The sequence below is a fragment of the Schistocerca americana genome, chromosome X (genome assembly GCF_021461395.2).
Source record: "Schistocerca americana isolate TAMUIC-IGC-003095 chromosome X, iqSchAmer2.1, whole genome shotgun sequence".
NCBI lineage: Eukaryota > Metazoa > Arthropoda > Insecta > Orthoptera > Acrididae > Schistocerca > Schistocerca americana.
This window is the reverse complement of record NC_060130.1, coordinates 722,295,417-722,321,635: the sequence shown is the minus strand read 5'-3', so window position 1 is coordinate 722,321,635 and position 26,219 is coordinate 722,295,417.

The window sequence follows — 26,219 nt, the reverse complement described above, 5'->3', positions numbered from 1 at the left end:
CCCTGACCGACGTGTGGAAGATTCCCGCCTCTGGTCTAGTCACTGAATGGCGGCCCATATTTTCACTGGATCAGAGGTTGGAAACTTCTCACACTTCAGTGAGGGGACCTGAAGATGGCGTAATATAGCGCCGAAACTAATCACTCAATAAAATAACAACTGGAAATTTAGACGGCTGAAAGGTGTTTTGATTCGACACTCTGTTTGCATTAGCGTTTCTGTGTGCCTAATTTGAGTAAATATAAAATGTTGAAAAAGTACTACATGACGTATAGCACTGCAAAATGCGTAAACATTAAAAAAATCATAATAGAAAATGTAGTCTAGATTAGATTTTCATAGGCATATGTACATTATTTATGCATGCTAAGTATCTCAGTAAAAAGTGAAGATTAAGAGAGAAGTTCGAGGGAAGGGATGAAATTATTTTAGAAAAACACCAAGAGAAGGGCACGACATAGACGGAAAAAACTATAAAACGTGGAGGAAAGATTGAAAGAGGTACAGGAACCACACATGGAGGAATGAACCAATGCAGCAAAAATAGTGAGTAGGATGCACAGCATAGCCTGGAAATTATCCATTAAGTAACATGCCATCTAATATTGAAAAGGAAACAGTATTAATTATGACTGTTAGTTTATTCACTGTCTATGAGTACACGTAACAAATAAAGTTTGTCAATATGCAACTGTGTCCCCTATATTTTACCTATTCTTAATCCTCAAAATGGTTCAAATTGCTCTAAGCACTATGAGACTTAACATCTAAGGTCATCAGTCCCCTAGACTTAGAACTACTAAAACCTAACTAACCCACGGACATCATACACATCCATGGCCGAGGCAGGATTCGAACCTGCGACCCTAGCAGCAGCGCGGTTCCGGACTGAAGTGCCTAGAACCGCTCGGCCACACTAGCCGGTTCTCAGTCTTAACCACAAATACTGTAACTTTATAATATTCTTTCTTTTGTAAAATGAAATGCACATATATTTTCAAATGGCTCAGAGCACTATGGGACTTAACTTCTGAGGTCATCAGTCCCCTATAACTTAAAACTACTTAAACCTAGCCCGCATCTCGTGGTCGTGCGGTAGCGTTCTCGCTTCCCACGCCCGGGTTCCCGGGTTCGATTCCCGGCGGGGTCAGGGATTTTCTCTGCCTCGTGATGGCTGGGTGTTGTGTGCTGTCCTTAGGTTAGTTAGGTTTAAGTAGTTCTAAGTTCTAGGGGACTGATGACCATAGCTGTTAAGTCCCATAGTGCTCAGAGCCATTTGAACCATTTTTGAACTTAAACCTAGCTAACCTAAGGACATCAACACATCCGTGCCAGTGGCAGGATTCGAACCTGCGACCGTAGCGGTCGCGCGGTTCCAGACTGTAGCGCCTAGAACCGCTCGGCCACCCCGGCTGGCCATATATTTTCAGTTTTATGTAATGTTTCCTCCAGTTTCTCCCCTCCCCTACACTTTCGCTTAGATCTCGGTTTTACATTCATTGTACTTATCTTCTTTTGGCATATTTTTAATAATGTATTGCCCGCATCTCGTGTTCGTGCGGTAGCGTTCTCGCTTCCCACGCCCGGGTTCCCGGGTTCGATTCCCGGCGGGGTCAGGGATTTTCTCTGCCTCGTGATGGCTGGGTGTTGTGTGCTGTCCTTAGGTTAGTTAGGTTTAAGTAGTTCTAAGTTCTAGGGGACTGATGACCATAGATGTTAAGTCCCATAGTGCTCAGAGCCATTTGAACCAATAATGTATTTTATGGTCTTGTTTATGTTATTTCCTTCTAATACGCAATGTTTTTTAACTTTTTCATCTCTGTATTTCATCTGTCGAACGCCTTTTGCGTTACATTGTGCTACCATCAACGCTACCTTGTAGCCAATTTTGTGTGTATGAAGCCCCTTGCCGGCCACGGTGACCGAGCGGTTCTAGGCGCTTCAGTCCGGAACCGCGCGACTGTTACGGTCGCAGGTTCGAATCCTGCCTCGGGCATGGATGTGTATGATGTCCTTAGGTTAGTTAGGCTTAAGTAGTTCTAAGTTCTAGAGGACTAATGACCTCAGATGTTAAGTCCCATAGTGCTCAGAGCCATTTGAACCATTTTTTGAAGCCTCTTATCTCTTCTGATATGTTCATTTTAATTCGTGTTCTCTTAATTGTTACTCAATTTTTTATTTATTAGATTCCTTAAATAGTCGTGTACTTCATGATTTTTGTAACCTTTCTGTAGATATTCTGAAAGTGAGTTTACGTGAAAGGTGTAAATAAAGATGACTTGCGGAACATCAAGTAACTAAATTTTTCTCCGGTGACCATGGCTGCAGTATATAAATAAGAGAAATAAACATTGTACATTTGAGGTCGTCACTGCATATGCACCTACGATAAATACACGAGACAACATATCCCTTCAAACTGGCGTAGTTCACGGTGTTTCCTACAATGTTATTGACTACCTGATACTCACTGACGAAATTCGTGATAAGGATTCAACTCGACATCCTACCATTATTTTCCAAATTATTGTTGTTTTATTACATTAGTTTACATGTAGTCTAGTCTAAAATTGACGCTAGAGTCCCCTCGCTATTCCAAAATGCAGTAATTACTACTATATGGAGACGACGTTAACTCCAAAATAAGTGAAGATAATTACGAAAGGAATCCTCTGTTATACATGTTTGACAGACGTCCCGTAGTTATTACAGGGTAACAAGTATTGTGCCCTTTAATATTTACCAATGGGTTGAAAAGTAAGGGCTACCAGATATAGGACGGTTTCTACGTCATCATTGTAGAAGAGATGATTTCAACTAACACGCGTACACACGGGGAACACAGTACAACTGATGTGTGATAGTGTACTTGGTGTATCATAATTAATGGCGTAACCGCATACAGCTGAAAGTACACGATACTAGAAGCAAAAAAGTCTCAGTAAACATAGGATCGAAAATGCATACCTTAAGAGCTACGAGCAATTTTTCAACTTCGATACTGTGAAGCAAATCTCTTCTACTGCAAGCTCGTTGCTGTCCACATTTTGGGAAGTAGTACTATGAACCAAAACAAGAAAAAATGTCTGGCAAAAATCTTCTCTAAAATGCATAGCTTAAAAGTTATGAGCAATTGTTCATTAGAAGAGTTGCGTTGCCAAGTAGCGAAGATGAGCACGTGCTCATAGCTCTTAAGGTATGCATTTTAGAGCACAAGTTTACTGAGACTTTTTTGATTCTAGTATCGTGTACTTTTAACTGTATGCGTTTACGCCATTAATTATGATACACGCTGTATAAGGCCATATCTATCTTGCCTCCTCAATACGCCATACTTGGACAGAACGAGAAAAAATTACCATCACACATTCTTATGTTACGATTTTTCTAAATTTTTTGAGTAGCTTAAGCAGTTGTTAAGGTATTTATTTTACCATCTTCCACCTAACAATGTGTAAAACGTTTGTTATTTGAATTGTAGAAACGAACGGTGCAATACACGCTAGACGTCTTTCGATCCAAACTATCTCTTTTATTCCTTTCTAATAATGATAACACATGATACACCGCTGACAGCCGGCCGCGGTGGCCGTGCGGTTCTGGCGCTGCAGTCCGGAGCCGCAAGGCTGCTACGGTCGCAGGTTTGAATCCTGCCTCGGGCATGGGTGTGTGTGATGTCCTTAGGTTAGTTAGGTTTAAGTAGTTCTAAGTTCTAGGGGACTTATGACCTAAGATGTTGAGTCCCATAGTGCTCAGAGCCATTTTTTTTGAACACCGCTGACAGATAAAAAACTAAGTTCCACACAGTAATTCGAACACTGATCACTGTTTCTGCAGGAAAATGTGACATGTGACTTAGTCGAATATTTCTCTCTTGGCGACAACGGCTTTTTGTCAGAAAGGACATGGGTAAAATCAGTGGTAGACGGCAACCAAGTTTTTATAACATAATAGAGATCTCCCCACAACAAACGCGATTCTGTTTTCTAATATCGGTTCAGAATACGCTCTTGATGCACCAAGAAGCCCCTTTTTAGCACAAACTCTGCTAAAGTGCTACAGATAAAGTACAGGGGTGGACAAAGCTATGGAAAAACCAAAAACTCAACACTTTACCATGCCTAATACGGTTCAGAAAAACAGATGGCATTCAAAACAGCGTGTTGTCGTCTCGGAGTAGATAAATATAGATTCTGAGTGGTTTTCAAGGGAATCTTATACCATTCTTCCTGAAAATATAGGTAAGTTCAGATAAGGATGATGAACGTAGATAGGAGTACCTTCGGATGGTCATCACCAGCCTAAAAGGTCAAATAATCCTTTGCAGTAACGCAACCTTGCAGAGTAAGCACGGGGCTCATGGAATACCATGATATGGCTGCCCATATCTCACCATGTTTCAGTATTCGGTCGTAAGCCCGGCAAGAAGTTCGAAACAGTGTGAAACAAGACTCATCCGACCAAACGGCTTTCTGCCATTGCACCATACTCCAGGTTTTATGGCTTAGGTCCCACGTTTCCCTGTTACAGACATTTCTGTCACTGCTGAGTGGGTTTCGAATTCCAGCTCGCTCTGCAGTTCCTAGTTTACGGAGCTCCCATCCTGTTTTGGTGCTTACAGGGTTGCGAGTGTGACATGTGCTGATGGGGTTTACATGTGCGGCAGTCAATTCTGCAGTGATTTTTGCAGCTATCGTCCTCTTACTTTTCGTCACAACCCTCTCCAATGACCAGCTGCAGCGATCACTTAACACACACTTCCATCCGTGTTGTGACTTAGTGGATGATGTTTTTTGAGTTTCCTGTATGCAGTATAAATCTTCCATACAGTGCCTCTTGAGGCACAAGACAGTGCGGCTGCCGTTGTTACGGAAGCTCCGACCTAACGAGGATAAATGATTTGCCCACATTCGAATTCACATAGGTCCGACATAATGCTCTTACAACTAAATAGCACACTGTTCTGATCACGACTGTCATTTGAAACATATTGAGGATATTGCACAGGGCCGTTTGTGGTGAATACAACAGTGCAACATGCAGGCTAGGCTAGCATCAGCACTTATGTTCAAGCATTTCTCGAGATGTCTCCATATTTTTACCCATCGCTGTTGTTCCTCTTCATATATCTTGTTGATAAATTATCCTAAAATTGCACACTGCTATTTCTGAAATGTTCGCTACTGGAAGGAGGTGGATTGTAAGCAACATTTAAAGAGTAGTTACAAAAAACTGAAAGACATTGAGGCCGTAAGAGATGATGCGAAGTTAAGATCTTTGGTCGAATGCATTGCGAATATCCATCACTACTCGGTTAGCTGAGCGGAAATTGAACTACACGAGCAGAAACTTTAATAAAGAATGAGCCGGAAAGCAACAAGCACTGGCCGGCCGGTGTGGCCGTGCGGTTCTAGGCGCTTCAGTCTGGAACCGCGTGACCGCTACGGTCGCAGGTTTGAATCCTGCCTCGGGCATGGATGTGTGTGCTGTCCTTATGTTAGTTACGTTTAAGTAGTTCTAAGGTCTAGGGGACTGATAACCACAGTCCCATAGTGCTCAGAGCCATTTGAATCAGCCAACAAGCACTCAAATGTAATGAGCCACGACATGCCTCATTCCAAAACAGATATGCTGAGTGAACTCAGTCTCAGCTGTTAACATTTCTGACTTTTTTAGGGATTTTTCTAAATATTTTGAAACAGAAGGCCCGTGGTCGCCAATATCTCATCATAAAATAATTATTTAATTATGATTTACTTTGCGTCTTACCAGCATTAACATTGTTTCTGTAAAAATACCGCCTCAACAGTAAAACAGCATGTAATGTTCAATCACCAGAACTCAAAATATAAAACACAGAGTAATGTAACAACTTTGAGATGCAAAATAACTGTGATGTGGTTGCAGTCACTGTGGGAACGGATCAGCATAAAACCATTGAGTCGCTTTTTCATTGCATTCAGTGAACCTATACACGAAATGAACATCGGCCACTGATTCATTAGCAAAGCTATCTGCGATGCTGCCTATCACTGTTAACGTACAACTAGCCAAGTAGATTGAGAGGAATAATAGAGAAAAAATTTTGCTGGAGAAACAAACCTGTTACAGAATTGATCAGAACTGAATCCAAGCTTGCGGACGACGAGTAAAGTGTGCATTAATGTTGTCAGCAGCAGGCAACGTGGGCCAATGGAGTAAATTTGTTGCCAACAAGACACCAGCGCAACCATTGACATTTACGCTGTTGAGCAGATATTTTCAGTGAATACAGATACAAAGGTAAATGGAGATAAGAAATGAAATGTATTTACAATGCAGGAAGCCACCCGAAACCAAAGGTCGCTTATGCAGACTACACGTATTTCTCACGCTTTTGAGGATGGCAGATATGTGTGGCCTGGGGAATAAGATTAGCATACTAAAACTTTTGCCCAGAAAGGACTGGAGCTGCTTCAGGTTCTAGGACGCCAGAAGGTTGACGATGGCTTTATGTGCTTGTCTATAGAAATGAGGCCATCTTTGCTAAGCATATGTCCCAAAAAACCCATCTTTAGCAAAACGTTACATTGTTCCAATTTGCAACAAGGGCCACTCCCCAGAAGGCACTGGAAAACCGTCTGTAGATTTCATTAATGCTCCTCTTGCATGGAGCTCGTGACCCAGATGACACTGAGGTAGGTGACACAACAGGGAATGTACTAAATCAGATTCTCCAATTACCTTTGATATACACTCCTGGAAATTGAAATAAGAACACCGTGAATTCATTGTCCCAGGAAGGGGAAACTTTATTGACACATTCCTGGGGTCAGATACATCACATGATCACACTGACAGAACCACAGGCACATAGACACAGGCAACAGAGCATGCACAATGTCGGCACTAGTACAGTGTATATCCACCTTTCGCAGCAATGCAGGCTGCTATTCTCCCATGGAGACGATCGTAGAGATGCTGGATGTAGTCCTGTCGAACGGCTTGCCATGCCATTTCCACCTGGCGCCTCAGTTGGACCAGCGTTCGTGCTGGACGTGCAGACCGCGTGAGACGACGCTTCATCCGGAGATCTTGCTGGCCAGGGTAGTTGACTTACACCTTCTAGAGCACGTTGGGTGGCACGGGATACATGCGGTCGTGCATTGTCCTGTTGGAACAGCAAGTTCCCTTGCCGGTCTAGGAATGGTAGAACGATGGGTTCGATGACGGTTTAGATGTACCGTGCACTATTCAGTGTCCCCTCGACGATCACCAGTGGTGTACGGCCAGTGTAGGAGATCGCTCCCCACACCATGATGCCGGGTGTTGGCCCTGTGTGCCTCGGTCGTATGCAGTCCTGATTGTGGCGCTCACCTGCACGGCGCCAAACACGCATACGACCATCATTATCACCGAGGCAGAAGCGACTCTCATCGCTGAAGACGACACGTCTCCATTCGTCCCTCCATTCACGCCTGTCGCGACACCACTGGAGGCGGGCTGCACGATGTTGGGGCGTGAGCGGAAGACGGCCTAACGGTGTGCGGGACCGTAGCCCAGCTTCATGGAGACGGTTGCGAATGGTCCTCGCCGATACCCCAGGAGCAACAGTGTCCCTAATTTGCTGGGAAGTGGCGGTGCGGTCCCCTACGGCACTGCGTAGGATCCTACGGTCTTGGCGTGCATCCGTGCGTCGCTGCGGCCCGGTCCCAGGTCGACGGGCACGTGCACCTTCCGCCGACCACTGGCGACAACATCGATGTACTGTGGAGACCTCACGCCCCACGTGTTGAGCAATTCGGCGGTACGTCCACCCGGCCTCCCGCATGCCCACTATACGCCCTCGCTCAAAGTCCGTCAACTGCACATACGGTTCACGTCCACGCTGTCGCGGCATGCTACCAGTGTTAAAGACTGCGATGGAGCTCCGTATGCCACGGCAAACTGGCTGACACTGACGGCGGCGGTGCACAAATGCTGCGCAGCTAGCGCCATTCGACGGCCAACACCGCGGTTCCTGGTGTGTCCGCTGTGCCGTGCGTGTGATCATTGCTTGTACAGCCCTCTCGCAGTGTCCGGAGCAAGTATGGTGGGTCTGACACACCGGTGTGAATGTGTTCTTTTTTCCATTTCCAGAAGTGTATTTACAGGCAAAAGAAATTCCATAGGGCAAGAGATTGAACTGATAAAGCCCAAAGGTATATCAAACACTAGAAACGCTGAGATGCAATGTCCAATGGTAACTGGAAGTATAAGTCATGCAAGTCGATGTGGGAAAAATACTTGCCTCCTAACAACTTTTCCAACAGCTCCTCCACACGCGGAATAGGATACAGGCCTACAACATATTGTGCGTTTGATTGTTTAAAATCGCTGCAAAGGTGCATCGCGCCATTTGGCTTCTGAATCACCACCAAAGGGGTGTCCCACTGACCAAACGAATTAGGAGAAAAGACGGCGTTCCTGCCAGTGGTGCAAATCGGCCTTGACCTTGTAGCACTTGGTGAGGGGAATGGGGCGGGGGGCAACAAAATTTAGGTATTGCTCTTGGCTTAAGGACGACATGGGCTTCGAAAGTTTCTGCCAGACCCTGGTGGTGGTAAACTTCTATGGGACCAAACTACTGAGGTCTTCGGTCCCTATGTTTACACACTACTTAATCTAACTTAAACTAACTTACGCTAAGGACAAAACACACACCTATGCCCGAAGGAGGACTCGAACCTCCCACAGGGGGAACTGTGTGACCCATGGCAAGGCGCCTCATACCGCGCTGCTACCCCGTTCGGCTTCAGCACCTGGCCGTACGGCCTTAGTAAAGAGACCAAATGCTGAAAGGAGACCTGTTTACAAACTGAATGGTTCGACGACCTGCAATTCAAAACAGATAAAGAAGTCCAGCTCAAAATTATTTTACGTCAACGGTTAATTTACCACTAACAAAGTAAGTTGCCATTCCACATTCTTATAACATGGTGAGGTGGAGAATTGCCCTCACAATGGATATGATGTGCAGAATATGACACTACCCGATGTAGTGGTCGTTTCAACACGTAGCAGCCGAAGAGCCGGTACGTATCTAAGTAAATTTGGCTGACCTCTGCCCCTTTGTCAATTTGAAATTTAATCGGTCGCCCATCCACGGCGAATGTTAGCAGAACACGCTGGGGTGGTGCTTTTGGGACTTCGAAAACAGCCTTCAAGTCCAGGGAACAGAGTGGGGCCTCCGATGGGCGTCCTGCGGGTCGCTGACTGTCACAGACTGATGCCAAATGGCCTACCTTTACGCATACTCCACACATGGCCTCTACGTACGGGAAGTCCTGTCGAATAGACACAGAACTATGATCAGTGTAGGATCGTCTACATTCCCATGAGCAGAATCAGAAGCGGAAGGAGAACGACGTCGAGAGCCCATAAAGATCGACAGAAGGGCTCACAACTCTTCGCCTTACAATCGCCGAGTCCGCCGCGGGCAAATACATCAAACGCAGTGACGTCACCGCACTCAGATCTTCAGAGGCTTCATGGTATAGCGGCTCAGCGGAAGGAAAGGTCGCCTGGACAACCCGCCGGGGTACTGGCTGCTGTTTACTATGCGTATCTAACTTCGTCACCTAATAGTTATCGGAAAGTACGTCCATTGCCGCTGCATAAATTCATGTGATTCAGCAATCTAGGGTACTTCGCTATGAAGGGTCTGACAAGGCCGATGCCCTATTTTTGGACGTCGGAGTCAGGTGCTAATCGGACGATCGTATCCCTAATTAGCGAGTCCGCACGCAATGTAGCACATTGGGGACAATCAAAAGCTGCACTTGGCGATAGACCTGCAGGTCGGCGATCCACGTCGCGTATGACTGCCCAGTACGCGTGTGGTGCTGCTTAAACGGAAACTGTCTGCACCACATGGGTTATATATCCAAAATAAGGACTGAGTAAGTGATAGAGTAATTGAAAGTTAAGTTTCTCAAGCTCTCTAGATGGCATCAAATTTTGTACCATTTCGCACAATTCTGCACAGCTGCACAATAACAAGTTAACCTTATCAACTGGATCGACGATGCACCTTTCTGACAGTGTAGCAAGAACGGGTGCAAGTAATTCTCCCACCTTACCATCGACTCGTCGGAACTGGTGAACGGCGTTGAGGGTAAGGCATCTTTGCAGGGCCGGCCAGTGTGACCGAGCGGTTCTAGGCGCTTCAGTCTGGAACCGCGCGACCGCTGCGGTCGCAGGTTCGAATCCTGCCTCGGATATGGATGTGTGTGATGTCCTTAGGTTAGTTAGGTTTAAGTAGTTCTAATTTCTAGGGGACTGATGATCTCAGATCTTAAGTCCCGTAGTGCTCAGAGCTATTTGAACCATCTTTTCAGGGGGCTGGCCTGCCACCAGCAGGGCGTGAGAGTGGATCAGGGCCGGCCAGAGTGGCCGAGCGGTTCTAGGCGCTACAGTCTGGAACCGCGCGACCGCTACGATCGCAGGCTCGAATCCTGCCTCGGGCATGGATGTGTATGATGTCCTTAGGTTAGTTAGGTCTAAGTAGTTCTAAGTTCTAGGGGACTGATGACCTCAGCAGTTAAGCCCCATGGTGCTCATAGCCATTTGAACCATTTGAAGTGGATCAGGTTCGCCTTTAGTTTAAGTTGCTCGTGAGTGTGATGTTGGAGCAGATGCCGTTGTTGTTTCTGGAGGCGCAACTGTTCCAGCCAGCACTGAAAAAATTTCCTGTCCACCGTGGACACAAATGAACATTACGAAAAACAAACGTCATACTTAGAAGAACGTCCTGCTTCGCCACTTATGTACAGACGGGACAACACTACAAAAGTGTCCTGTCAGCACAAATGACACTACTTTCGCCGATGGTGGATCCTCTTCTGGAAGCTAAGGAGTTAGAATGAGGAAGAGGAAAAGCCTCCACGTGTGGATCAGTCTCTGCGAGAGCAGAGAGTCGAAACACAGCGTACAGGTTAAAACAGAGAAAAGTACGAACGCTACTAGCGCGGATGACCTAAACAGTTATTATACAGAACCAAGAGCACGGCGCGATGCGTAAGCCAGGTCCTCGTTACTCAGTCTCAGCCTAAGAACTGACTGGCCCGGCCTACCACCGCTGGCAAGGAAATACGTGGGTCAGCGGTTCTGCCCATACGAGGCTCCGTGCGCGTCGTCCGTGAAAGATTTCCACACTACTCTGCGACGAGAATCACACCAGCTCATCTGCGTCCATATACAGGGTGTTCTGAAATTCGCGTTACAGGATTCTAGAACTTGTAGAGGGGAGTGAATAAATAATATTTTGAACTGGAAAAAATGTCCGGAAACGTACCGTTGCCGAGCAACAACGATTTGAAGACATACTGGTAACGAACCACCTTTACAAGTAATTGATTAGGAGTGGGGGAGGAGATTAGTGTTTAACGTCCCGTCGACAACGAGGTCATTAGAGACGGAGCGCAAGCTCGGGTGAGGGAAGGATGGGGAAGGAAATCGGCCGTGCCCTTTCAAAGGAACCATCCCGGCATTTGCCTGAAGCGATTTAGGGAAATCACGGAAAACCTAAATCAGGATGGCCGGCGACGGGATTGAACCGTCGTCCTCCCGAATGCGAGTCCAGTGTGCTAACCACTGCGCCACCTCGCTCGGTATGATTAGGAGTGACCCAGTACATCACTTGTTTTACAGTTCCGCTCATAAACAGTCAATGAAACTGGTCTTGTACTCGTTGACGAGCTTTCTTCAACTTGAGACAGTACGACCTCTTCCATTTGGAGTGCGCGGCGTCTCCTTGAGTAGTACAGTCACGACTCCTGACCTTTGCGTAATTGTGGCGACAAGGGCATGTGATGGAGTCGGACGTTGCGGAGAACGATCCTAATAAGGACGATGAGCAGATCTTCCATTACCGTGAGCCTCGCCAATCAGAATCACCATGTCGGTGTATTCTGCAAACGTGTACTCAGCTATGTTGCTCTAAACACTCACAGACACGTGAATTAAGCTCGAAACAGGTCAGAGAGGTAAGACAGACGTCAAATGACAGCAGCTGATCCGACTAACCACCCCCGCCATGACTACCCTGTTTCATACCTACCTAGCAGGCATGTTTTCAAACGACTGGAACGGTACGATACGGTACATGTGTTCCTATTCAAAATATTATGTACTCAATCCCCTCTACAAGTCCCAGAAGTTTGTAACGGGAATTTCTGAACACCCTGTGTATGTCCGCAGGCGGAGATAATATTCTTTGCATAGTAGGTAATTTTGCCGAGAAAAAAGCTGTTGTTATATCGGATTAGTCAGCTCCTGACGATGACGATGGAGGTATTCGTCGAAAGCTCGAGATTTTATCCAGAACTGACGCGGCAAGGATAGACGAGAATGTTTTATATAGTTAGCACATTGCATAATACAATGTATCGGCTGCCCTAATTATTTCTGAAATGCGGCTGGGATGCTCGCAACCCCAAATGGTAAATGATTTTACTGGAACATGCCAAATGGCGTATTCATTACCAGTAACTCTGCTGATTTGCTATGTAATGCGAAGTGCAGGTACGCATCTCTGAAGTTAGAGAGGGCCAAGCACTCGGCTCATGTGCAGTGTTCATGCACGCATGCCAATATCTCTCGCTCGAGTGCACACTTTGCCCTGTACCACGTCACGATTTCTGAGTTGGAAGAGGGGGAAATAGGGGGTGGGAGCAGGGGAACTGCGATAGCGCTGCATTTGACAAGCGGCTTTGTTTCGTATTTCATGTTTATCTACAACACAGACCACAAACAAAACAAATTTTTAGTACTATATAATTAATTTTGGCTTGCTGAAGACGTAATAAAATTTACATCGGCACAAATTGTCGGCATTCGGACAGACGCAGACAGTTCCGCAGATTTTCGTTACTCATGTTATCACTTAATCACGTCTTAATTAGTTTCATAAGCGGAAAAAGTCTTTCACATACAAATGTCGATCGAAACATTGATATCCCGTTTACAACCTCATTAAGGAGACGTAGAAACTCTTCTCGAAGAAAACAGCGTGGAACTCCTGCACTGTTTTTAGGTAATATAATTTGTCTTGTAAGTGGGAACTACACTGCACGTCAACAAGTTCTGCCTGCAGATGGGCAGAGGATCTTTCAAATGCAATGGCAAACGGTCTCTAAGACAGCCCAAGAACGGATTTGAGTTTGCTAGTGTCCTCAACCGTTTAGAAAGCTTCTCTTGCAATTCTGTCAACGCCACTATGGATTGTTCATAGTTCATGATTCTATTTACACCAGTAGACTTAGAGAAATGGACGGTGGTTTTACAGAAGTTGTCCCTTCTACAATGCGATTTGCTTTTTAAATGTATCAACCTCTGCTATGAAATCAGAAATAAGTCATTTCTCACATTGTAATGTCCAACTAATAGCAGTCTGTAGTTAATCATATTTAAAATGCAAGTTCTGCAATCCATTCTAAGTCTTCTAATTTTCTTTTTTACTTTGCTTTTTCCTTCAGAAATACAAAGTAGTGGGGCTCAAATCGAAAACTCCTTCAACGCATGTCGTTTGACTTAACCAATATAATAATGTAATGTATAACGTCTCCGTATTCTTCGTTCCATTCCATAAACAAATGTTGCAACTGACGATGTAGTGTTACGTGCGACTTCAGAAAATTTGTATTCGTAACACTAATTCCATCGTGTTTTGCATGCCCGCATATTTAACACAAACTGCTTCTCCATGTACAGAAATTGTCTGTCGATCGTTATAGTTTTTAGCTGTTTCATCGTCCAATAAATCCTTAAATTGCTACTCCGTGGTGATGTAATACCACTTCATAACAAATTTTGTAGTACTTGTCGATCATGTGACACCATAACAGATACTGAGAGTCCTCATACCTCTCCTTTGTGATTCCCATTCTTTCGTCCATGGATGGCTAGATTGCCTCTTTTTGCGCAAAGAATCACCGAACCTTTATACCTCGAACAAACAGCGAAAGATAAACAGCGCTTACGCCATCATTCTACCGAACTGAAGAAAGTCGAGACAACCAAAATGAGCCATACCAAAAATTAAGAGAAAGGGTCGCATCGCACTGCTACATGAAATGTTGCACTACACCGGGAAGGACCGAGCAAAGCCGAAACATACCGAGTGCTGTCGGGACAGGTCGAGCCTCGCATAGCATGTGAGCAACACACTGTGCACGCGTGAAGTTCTGCACGCCATGGTTCAAATGGCTCTGAGCACTATGGGACTTAACATCTGAGGTCACCAGTCCCCTAGGACTTAGAACTACTTAAACCTAACTAACTTAAGGACATCACACACATCCATGCCCGAGGCAGGATTCGAACCTACGGTCTTAGCAGTCGGGGGTTCCGGACTGAAGCGCCTAGAGCCGCTCGCCCACAGAGGCCGACTTGCACGCCATGGCCGATCTTTCGTGCGTAAATTTGACATCGAGCTAGTTTTAGTAACAAATCCTCTGGCCTTTTCTATTACAGAGATCTACACTCCTGGAAATTTAAATAAGAACACCGTGAATTCATTGTCCCAGGAAGGGGAAACTTTATTGAGACATTCCTGGGGTCAGATACATCACCTGATCACACTGACAGAACCACAGGCACATAGACACAGGCAACAGAGCATGCACAATGTCGGCACTAGTACAGTGTATATCCACCTTTCGCAGCAATGCAGGCTGCTATTCTCCCATGGAGACGATCGTAGAGATGCTGGATGTAGTCCTGTGGAACGGCTTGCCATTCCATTTCCACCTGGCGCCTCAGTTGGACCAGCGTTCGTGCTGGACGTGCAGACCGCGTGAGACGACGCTTCATCCAGTCCCAAACATGCTCAATGGGGGACAGATCCGGAGATCTTACTGGCCAGGGTAGTAGACGTACACCTTCTAGAGCACGTTGGGTGGCATGGGATACATGCGGACGTGCATTGTCCTGTTGGAACAGCAAGTTCCCTTGCCGGTCTAGGAATGGTAGAACGATGGGTTCGATGACGGTTTGGATGTACCGTGCACTATTCAGTGTCCCCTCGACGATCACCAGTGGTGTACGGCCAGTGTAGGAGAATGCTCCCCACACTATGATGCCGGGTGTTGGCCCTGTGTGCCTCGGTCGTATGCAGTCCTGATTGTGGCGCTCACCTGCACGGCGCCAAACACGCATACGACCATCATTGGCACCAAGGCAGAAGCGACTCTCATCGCTGAAGACGACACGTCTCCATTTGTCCCTCCATTCACGCCTGTCGCGACACCACTGGAGGCGGGCTGCACGATGTTGGGGCGTGAGCGGAAGACGGCCTAACGGTGTGCGGGACCGTAGCCCAGCTTCATGGAGACGGTTGCGAATGGTCCTCGCCGATACCCCAGGAGCAACAGTGTCCCTAATTTGCTGGGAAGTGGCGGTGCGGTCCCCTACGGCACTGCGTAGGATCCTACGGTCTTGGCGTGCATCCGTGCGTCGCTGCGGTCCGGTCCCAGGTCGACGGGCACGTGCACCTTCCGCCGACCACTGGCGACAACATCGATGTACTGTGGTGACCTCACGCCCCACGTGTTGAGCAATTCGGCGGTACGTCCACCCGGCCTCCCACATGCCCACTATACGCCCTCGCTCAAAGTCCGTCAACTGCACATACGGTTCACGTCCACGCTGTCGCGGCATGCTACCAGTGTTAAAGACTGCGATGGAGCTCCGTATGCCACGGCAAACTGGCTGACACTGTCGGCGGCGGTGCACAAATGCTGCACGTGTCCGTCGACCTGGGACCGGACCGCAGCGACGCACGGATGCACGCCAAGATCGTAGGATCCTACGCAGTGCCGTAGGGGACCGCACCGCCACTTCCCAGCAAATTAGGGACACTGTTGCTCCTGGGGTATCGGCGAGGACCATTCGCAACCGTCTCCATGAAGCTGGGCTACGGTCCCGCACACCGTTAGGCCATCTTCCGCTCACGCCCCAACATCGTGCAGCCCGCCTCCAGTGGTGTCGCGACAGGCGTGAATGGAGGGACGAATGGAGACGTGTCGTCTTCAGCGATGAGAGTCTCTTCTGCCTTGGTGCCAATGATGGTCGTATGCGTGTTTGGCGCCGTGCAGGTGAGCGCCACAATCAGGACTGCATACGACCGAGGCACACAGGGCCAACACCCGGCATCATGGTGTGGGGAGCGACCTCCTACACTGGCCGAACACCACTGGTGATCGTCGAGGGGACACTGAATAGTGCACGGTACATCCAAACCGTCATCGAACCCATCGTTCTACCATTCCTAGACCGGCAAGGGAACTTGCTGTTCCAACAGGACAATGCACGTCCGCATGTATCCCGTGCCACCCAACGTGCTCTAGAAGGTGTACGTCAACTACCCTGGCCAGCAAGATCTCCGGATCTGTCCCCCATTGAGCATGTTTGGGACTGGATGAAGCGTCGTCTCACGCGGTCTGCACGTCCAGCACGAACGCTGGTCCAACTGAGGCGCCAGGTGGAAATGGCATGGCAAGCCGTTCCACAGGACTACATCCAGCATCTCTACGATCGTCTCCATGGGAGAATAGCAGCCTGCATTGCTGCGAAAAGTGGATATACTCTGTACTAGTGCCGACATTGTGCATGCTCTGTTGCCTGTGTCTATGTGCCTGTGGTTCTGTCAGTGTGATCATGTGATGTATCTGACCCCAGGAATGTCTCAATAAAGTTTCCCCTTCCTGGGACAATGAATTCACGGTGTTCTTATTTCAATTTCCAGGAGTGAATTTTGAAACCAAATCCAGTAAAGGCGTCTGAACCAAAAGTTTAACAATGTTAGGCGAATCTACAGCTCAGAATTTTAGTACGGGTTCATCTATGTCCACATCTACATGGCTACTCCGCAAATCACACTAAAGTGTCTGACAAAGGGTTCATCGACCCACCTTGACACTGGTTCTCTGTTATTCCACTCTCGAACAGTGCACAGAAAAAGGAATACTTACATTTTTCCGTGCAAGCTCTGATTTCCTTTACATTTCATGGTGATCGTTCGTCACTATGTAGGTCGGCGTCAAAAAATATTTCCTCATTCAGAGCAGAAACTTGGTGAGTGATATTTCGTGAGATCTCACCGCAACGAAAAACGCCTTTTTTAAAATGAGTTTCACCCCAAATTCTGTATCATATCCGTGACACTCCCTCTCCTATTTCTCGACGTATTTCGTCAGTTTTATCTGGTAAGGATCCCACATCTCAGAGCAGTACTCCAAAAGAGGATAGACAAGCGTAGTGTAGGCAGTATCTTTAGTAAATCTGTTGCATCTCGTGAGTTTTCTACCAATATAATGCAGTCTTTGGTTCGCCTTCTCCAGAACTTTTCCATGTGTTCTCTGCAATTTGTGTTGTTAGTAACAGTAATTCCAAGGTATTTAGTAGAATTTACCTCCTTGGGAATAGATTGAGTTGCCGCGTAATCGACGTTTAACGGATTCGTTTTAGTGGATGACATCACACTTTTCATTATTTAGGACCAATTGCCAATTTTCGCATCACACAGATACACTACTGGTCATTAAAATTGCTACACGAAGAAGATGACGCGCTACAGACGCGAAATTTAACCGACAGGAACAAGATGCTGTGATATGCAAACGATTAGCTTTTCAGAGCATTCACACAAGGTTGGCGCCGGCTGGTACACATACAACGTGCTATCATGAGGAAAGTTTCCAACCGATTTCTCATACACAAACAGCAGTTGACCGGCGTTGCCTGGTGAAACCTTGTTGTGATGCCTCCTGTAAGGACGAAAAATGCGTACTATCACGTTTCCGACTTTGATAAAGGTCGGATTGTAGCCTATCGCGATTTCGGTTTATCGTATCGCGGCACTGCTTCTCGCGTTGGTCGAGATCCAATCACTGTTAGCAGAATAAGGAATCGGTGGGTTCACGAGGGTAATATGTAACGCCGTGCTGGATCCCAACGGCCTCGAATCACTAGCGGTCGAGATGACTGGCATCTGTACTGATTTCTCAGGATCTATGCACCCAAATTTCGTGAAAATGTAATCACATGGCAATTATAGTATAATATATTTGTCCAATGAATACCCGTTTATCATCTGCATTTTTTCTTGGTGTAGCAATTTTAATGGCCGGTAGTGTATCTTGCGTTAATCGTTTCGCAACTGGTTTTGATCTTCTGATGACTTTACTAGACGATAAATGATAGCGCTGTCTGCAGACAGCCTAAGACGACTGCTCAGATCGTTCATATAGATAATGACCAGGAGAGGGTCTACAACACTACCTTGGGGGACCGCCAGAATTCACTTTTGCTTTACTCGATGATTTTCCGTCAGTTACTACGAACTATGACCTCTCCGACAGGAAATCAACAATCCAGTCGCACAACAGGGACGATATTCCATAAGCGCGCAAATACATTACAAGCCGCTTGTGAGGTGCAGTGTCAAAAGCCTTCAGGAAATCTTGAAATACGGAATCAATTTGCAATCCCTTGTCGATAGCACTCAACTCTTCGTGTGAGTAAAGAGCTGGTTGTGTTACACAAGAACGATGTTTTTTAACTCCCTGTTGACTGTGTGTCCATAGACCGTTCTCTTTGAGGTGATTCATCGTGTTCGAACGCTATTTATGTTTCAAAATCCTCCTGCATATCGATATGCTATGGTCCTGTAATGTAGTGGATTACTCCTATTGCCTTTCTTGAATACTGGTGCGACCCGTGCAACTTTCTAGTTTTTGGGCATGGATCTTTCGTCTAGTGAGCGGTTGTATATGATCGTTAAATATGCAGCTATTGCATCAACGTACTCTGAAAGGAATGTAATTGGTACAAAACGGGTCAAATGGCTCTGAGCACTATGGGACTTAACATCTGAGGTCATCAGCCCCCTAGAACGTAGAACTACTTAAACCAAACTAACCTAAGGACATCACACACATCCATGCCCGAGGCAGGATTCGAACCTGTGACCGCAGCGGTCACGCTGTTCCAGACTGAAGCGCCTATAACCGCTCGGCCACACTGGCCGGCAATTGGTACACAATCTGGACCGAAAGACTTGCTTTTATTGAGTGATTTAAGTTGCTTCACTACTCAGAGAATATCTACTTCGAAGTTACTCACATTGGCAATTACCCTTGATTCGAATTCTGTACTATTTACTTCGTCTCCTTTGGTGGAGGCTGGCTCAAATGGTTCAAATGGCTCTGAGCACTATGCGACTTAACTTCTGAGGTCATCAGTCACCTAGAACTTAGAACTAATTAAACCTAACTAACCTAAGGACATCACACACACCCATGCCCGAGGCAGGATTCGAGCCTGCGACCGTAGCGGTCGCTCGGTTCCAGACTGTAGCGCCTAGAGCCGCACGGCCACTCAGGCCGGCTTGGTGGAGGCACTTCGGAAGATTGTGTGTAGTAACTCTGCTTTAGCAGCACTGTCGTAGATGGTATGTCCTTGCTACCGAACAGAGGAAGCATTGATTGTTTCCTGCTGCTAGTATACTTTACATACGACCAGAATCTCTTTGGATTTTCTGCCAGGTTTCGAGACAAAGTTTCGTTGTGGAAACTATTATAAGCGTCTCGCATTGAAGACCTCGCTAAATTACTAGCTTCTGTAAAATATCCTCAATCTTGGCGACTTTTTGTTCGCTTTTGTACTGTTTTTTTAACGGTAAGTGACGTTTCACCGAGGAAATAATTGTCTTTGGCACTGAGACATGACCTGTCGCAAGCCCTTTGCATCACCGTCGAGCCGAATCGTCGCTACTTGTCTTCATTGATTAATCATACGGCACCTCCGGTCTCCAGCGGACTAACTGGCCGCAAATTGTCAGAGCCAGTTTCCGCAGTGCTTACTGCACTTTCTGCTTATACAGGGTGTTCGGAAAGTATCGTTACAGACTTCTAGAACTTGTAGAGGGTAGTGAGTACATAACATTTTGATAGGAACCCCTGTCCTGAAACGTCATCCAACGACGTTACAGAGCATCGAAGTTACAGCCCCTGGTGCCTTAAATGTATATGTATATAGGTTGAGTCAGTGATGATGTTGCAAACATTCAAGGATGATGGAGATAGACAAATGTATCAATTTGGGGTAAGGATCCCTGGTTCGGAAACCAACAAGTCGAAAGTTAAAAGCGAAAATCATTCCGATACCTCTGACAGTGGAATACATGTACCGCTACTGTTGTTTCTAACAAACGAACCTCCCCATCGCACCCCCCTCAGATTTAGTTATAAGTTGGCACAGGGATAGGCCTTGAAAAACTGAACACAGATCAATCGAGAAAACAGGAAGAAGTTGTGTGGAACTATGAAAAAAATAAGCAAAATATACAAACTGAGTAGTCCATGCGCAATGTAGGCAACATCAAGGAGCGTGTTAGCTTACGAGCGCTGTGGTCACGTGGGTTGCGTGAGCAGCTGCGGAACGAGAGGTCCTTGGTTCAAATCTTCTCTCGAGTGAAAAGTTTAATTTTTTATTTTCAGATAATTATCAAAGTTCAGGCACTCACACATAATCAACTTCGCTCTCCAAAATTCCGGGACATGTTCAGATTTGCTTGGACATATGCAGGATTTGACGGTCTACGCACGGAAACATTTGAAAACGTAAAAAACATATGTTTTGACAGAGCACAGGGAAAACTGTGCGACTGTGAAACTGTTGCATTCATTTGTTGCATTTTATGTGACAAACTCTTATGTTTTCATCACTTTTTTGGGAGTGATTATCACATCCACAAGAAAACCTAAATCGGGCAAGGTAGATGAATCTTTTTACCCATTCGCCAAGTGTGCAAGTTAGGTGGGTCGACAACATATTCCTGTCATGTGACGCACATGCCGTCACCAGTGTCGTAAAGAATATATCAGAGGTGTTTTCCTGTGGAGGAATCGGTTGACCTATGACCTTGCGATCAAATGTTTTCGGTTCCTATTGGAGAGTCACGTCCTTTCGTCTACTAATCGCACGGTTTTGCGGTGCGGTCACAAAACATAGACACTAAACTTATTGCAGTGAACAGAGACGTCAATGAATGAACGGACAGATCGTAACTTTGCGAAAACAAAGAAAGTAAAATTCTCACTAGAGGGAGGACTCGAACCAAGGACCTCTCGCTTTACAGTTGCTCCCTCTAACCACAAGACCACGGCGCTCATCAGCTAACATTGTCCTTGATGTTGCCTATCATGCACATGGACTACACAGTTTGTATATTTTGCTTATTTTTCATAGTTCCACACAACTTCTTCCTGTTTTCTCGATTGATCTGTGTTCAGTTTTTCAAGGCCTATCCACTGTGTCAATTTATAACTAAATCTGAGGGGGGTGCGATGGGGAGGTTCCCTTGTAAGAATGTAGCGTATGCAACTTACAGAGGTGGTAGTATGAATCAAAACAAGAAAAAGTCTACTAAACATGTGTTCTAAAATGCATACCTTAAGAGTAATGAGCACTTGTTCAATAAAGAAGATGCGTTTCACACTAGCGAAGATGAACAAGTGCTCAGAGCTGCTAAGGTGTGCATTTTAAATCTATTGTTTATAAGCCTTTTTTCCTTTTTTTGTACACACTACCAGTTCTGAAAGTTGCATACACTACATTCTTAGCAACAACCGTGCCGGTACATATGTTCCACTGTCAGAGGAAGCAGAATGATTTTTGCTTGCAAGTTACGACTCGTTCGTTTCCGAAAAAGGGACGCTTATCTCAAACTGATATATTTATCAGTCTCCATCATCCCTGAAAGTTTGTACCATCATCACCGAGCTACCCTGTAAATACATACATTTACAGGGGTACGCGCCTGTAACTTTGATGCTCTGTGGTAGCGTTCTCGCTTCCCGCGCCCGGGTTCCCGGGTTCGATTCTCGGTGGGGTTCAAATGGTTCAAATGGCTCTGAGCACTATGCGACTTAACTTCTGAGGTCATCAGTCGCCTAGAACTTAGAACTAATTAAACCTAACTAACCTAAGGACATCACACACACCCATGCCCGAGGCAGGATTCGAACCTGCGACCGTAGCGGTCGCTCGGTTCCAAACTGTAGCGCCTAGAACCGCACGGCCACTCCGGCCGACTCCCGGCGGGGTCGGGGATTTTCTCTGCCTCGTGATGACTGGGTGTTGTGTGATGTCCTTAGTTTAGTTAGGTTTAAGTAGTTCTAAGTTCTAGGGGTCTGATGACCATAGATGTTAAGTCCCATAGTGCTCAGAGCCATTTGATGCTCTGTAACGTCGTTAGATTACGTTTTCGGACACGGGTTCCTTTTCAAAATGTTACTTACTAACTCCCCTCTACAAGTCCTAGAAGTCTGTAACGGGGATTTCGGAACACCCTGTATAGCTGATGCGATCACGTGGAGTGACGCATACCGAGCGGGCTGGTGCAGTGGTTAACACACTGGACTCGCATTTGGTATGACGACGGTTCACACTCGTGTCCTGCCATCCTGATTTAGTTTTACGTGATTTCCTTAAGTCGCTTAGGATAGATGCCGGGATGGTTCCTTCGAAAGGGCACGGCTGCTTTCTTTCTCCATCCTTCGTTAATACGAACTTGTACTTCGGCTGTAATGATCTCGTTGTCAGCGGGAAGTTACACACTTATCTCCTCCTCCTCGCCGTCCGAAGTGGCCGTGCGGTTCTAGGCGCTGCAGTCTGGAACCGCAAGACCGTTACGATCGCAGGTTCGAATCCTGCCTCGGGAATGGATGAGTGTGATGTCCTTAGGTAAGTTAGGTTTAACTAGTTCTAGGGGACTAATGACCTCAGAAGTTGAGTCCCATAGTGCTCAGAGCCATTCATTCCTCCTCCTCCGTGGAGTGATGCGCCTTCACGAGGCAGTGTTGTTACGCGAGGCCGGCGCGCAGCCTGTTGACAGGCAGCTGTCAGGTATCCGCGTTTGTCGCACGCCCAACAATGAGCGGTACAGCGAGATATGGACAGCATTTTCTTGTATGACATTGGTCGCAACCCGGGGATAGGTAAACCCTCGTTGACGGGATTGCCGCGCATCTCAACGTCGAGCTGGAAGGTTGTTTGTGACGCACCAGTGTAGTGCAAATGGTTCAAAAGGCTCAGAGCACTATGGGACTTAACTTTTGAGGTCATCAGTCCCCTATAACTTAAAACTACTTAAACCTAACTAACCTAAGGACATCACACACATCCATGCCCGAGGCAGGATTCGAACCTGCGACCGTAGCGGACGCGCCGTTCCAGACTGTAGCGCCTAGGACCGCTCGGCCACCCAATCCGCCACCTGTTTAATATTAAAAACGGGTTACTATGTTCTGAGGCAGAATCATAAAGTTCTTAAGTACCTCCATAGACGCCACCGATCTGGACAGCGGAGAACTCTGGTGAGACTTAAGGGCATAAGAAGAAGATGATGCGTCAGAATTATCAACCTCTGTTTTTTAATAACTAAGCTCCAATAGTAATCTCGAAAACTTTAGCAACCTCAAAAAATTCACCAAGGCTTAGAACGTACTTCTGAGAGTTGTTTATTGGAGAATACTGTCCGCCCCGATAGCTGAATGATAAGCGTGACGGACTGCCGCCCGGGTTCGATTCCCGGCTGGGTCAGGGATTTTCTCCGCTCAGGGACTGGCTGTTGTATTGTCTTCATCATTTCATCCCCATCCGGCGCGCAAGTCGCCCAATGTGGCGTCGAATGTAAAAAGACTTGCACCAAGGAGGCCGGACCTGCCCCGTAATGGGCTTCCCGGGCAATGACGTCAAACGCTCAATTCCATTTGCATTCGAGAATACTGAAAGGCGAGGTGACCAAGGTTTTATAACTGAAAAACTAGCGGTTGCTTAGGATAGATGCCCGCCGAGAGTAAGAGATTCCGTATATATTCTTCAGACGACAGCAGAGGCACTTGGTCATAGTTCTGTATTAATAAATTTTCTCTTCATATAATAAAAGTATCTTTAAAGAATGATATCCCTGCAGTCCTTACTGTTCACTTGGATGGTAAATTGTTGCCAACATCAAACGTCAGGGACCAGAAAGAAAAAAAGACTTCCAATCATTGTTTCATTTTAAAACTGAAGACACTCGTCCATGCTCTGCACTGCTGTTGAGATCTGGCAACGTCGTTCTCTGTTCATTGGCTGACTGTGTTTTGTGACGTCAGATGCGCAGAACGAACATAAACTCGGCCGCCAAGATATATGACGCGCACTTTAGGTGACAAGTTCAATATTGTTCTAATTACCATTTTCTATTGGTTTTTATTCATTAATTTACGACTCCTAATTCAATCTCATCTTAATCTCAGAGAAAATATTAGTCGACATGGTGTCAAGCAAGAACAGAGATCTGTTCTCTTGCTGAAGATTATGACACTAGTTTTATTCAAGTATGCCCTTGGACGAGAAGCACTTCACCTGTATACGTTAAAAGGATAGTTAAGGAGTTAAAAACTCTGAGTAACTATGCTGAAAGTTGTGTTAAATTAGTGCAAGATTTTCACGGAGTATTGACCGTAGATAGGTATCGAAAGGAAATTTGTATTTTTCGAAAACATCGTAGACTGCACCCGGATTCCAAAAAAGAAATACTGAGGAGAAAGTAATATGAAAACTACTTAATCCATCCTAAAAACCTATAACTTTTAACACTGACTAAAAACAACAAATCTATAATTCCCAATATTGAAATTTGTCACTCTAATCGGCACGGGTTAACTTCATCTTCGTAAACATGGTGGTCAAAAAAGGTCTGGAAAGGTAGGCTGTGCTGAGAAATAACTGTAAGAAAAGAAGATCGATAAGCTGCGGCGCTTCCCACTTCATTTGCACTGAAGTTTGCCAATCAGGCCGTTGTGAGCGCATATTCAAGCGGTTACAAAAATTATATGAGCGTTCTGCCAACTAACTTGTTTTATTTTTTCTCGATACAAAACTAATTATTTAGTTTTGAAACATCTTCCACATGTCCTGATTTATTGCCAGCAAGAACATTTTGTCTAATCCAAGAGCCAGCGGGAAAGAAGCTTTAACTTACTTCTCAAGGACGTACAAGACAAGGAACCCTTTGGGGCAGATAGACAGAGAGCTCTCTTGGTGCACATCGAAAACCGAAAAACAATGTGATGCCAATGGTGCTATCAAGGAGGAAGTTTGCCTGCCGCCGTGGCCGAGCGGTTATAGGCGCTTCAGGCTGGAACCACGCGACTGCTACGGTCGCAGGTTCGAATCCTGCCTCGGGCATGGATGTGTGTGATGTCCTTAGGTTAGTTCGGTTTAAGTAGTTCTAAGTTCTAGGGGACTGATGACCTCAGATGTTGAGTCCCATAGTGCTCAGAGCCATTTGAACCATTTTTTTGAGGAAGTTCACTTGCCTGTTACATCAAATGTAAACGGACGATACAATTTGCAAACAGATATTACCCATGCAAAAATATGGTGAATTTTGACATATGAGCTGGAGTTGTTAAAATTTCACGAGCAAGTAGTCAATAAACAGACAGATAGAAAGCATAAACGGAAGTAAAGACGTGCCGAAATTACAAATGTCTTGTGGTTGTTAGTGCGGATGCGATCTATCCCTAGCATGTACAACATCGGAATATCGTATTCTGGGGTGCAGAGAAGCTACATATCGTATTAGGGGACGAACCTCTCTCGCCAGAGACAAATATGTGGTGTAGAGTAACTTCTTCTCTTTTCTTGTGGCCTTGTCCCGCTTCGGCGTAGGGTCGGCATAGTTATTAACAGATTCTCTACGGTTCATTTAAAGGGTTGGCGCATACACTTTCCGTCGCCACCCCTTACCCCCTGTACCCCAACTCTTTGCGTGTAGTGTTATTTCTTTGAAAGTGAGCGAAAGTTTTTTTCTAAATATCTACGAATCGTGTAACCGAAATGGGACTCAGGTACCAGCCCGGTATTTGTCTATTGGGATGTGAGAAACCACCTAAAAGCCACATCCACACTGGCCAGCAGCCCGACCCACGTCGTTAATCCGCCGGGCAGATTCAATCGATTGGACGTGCCTCTCCGTCGCGGAAGCGCTGCTTGACCACGCACCGCGATCTGGAAAGATTGTGGTGTACAGTGACCTGAGCTGGTTTAAATGACACCTTTTCAACACTCCCGCAGTCATTCGGTACTCTGTTTACATATGGGGCACAGCAGTTTTGTGCTAGATCTCTGAAGGAGTACTTTCA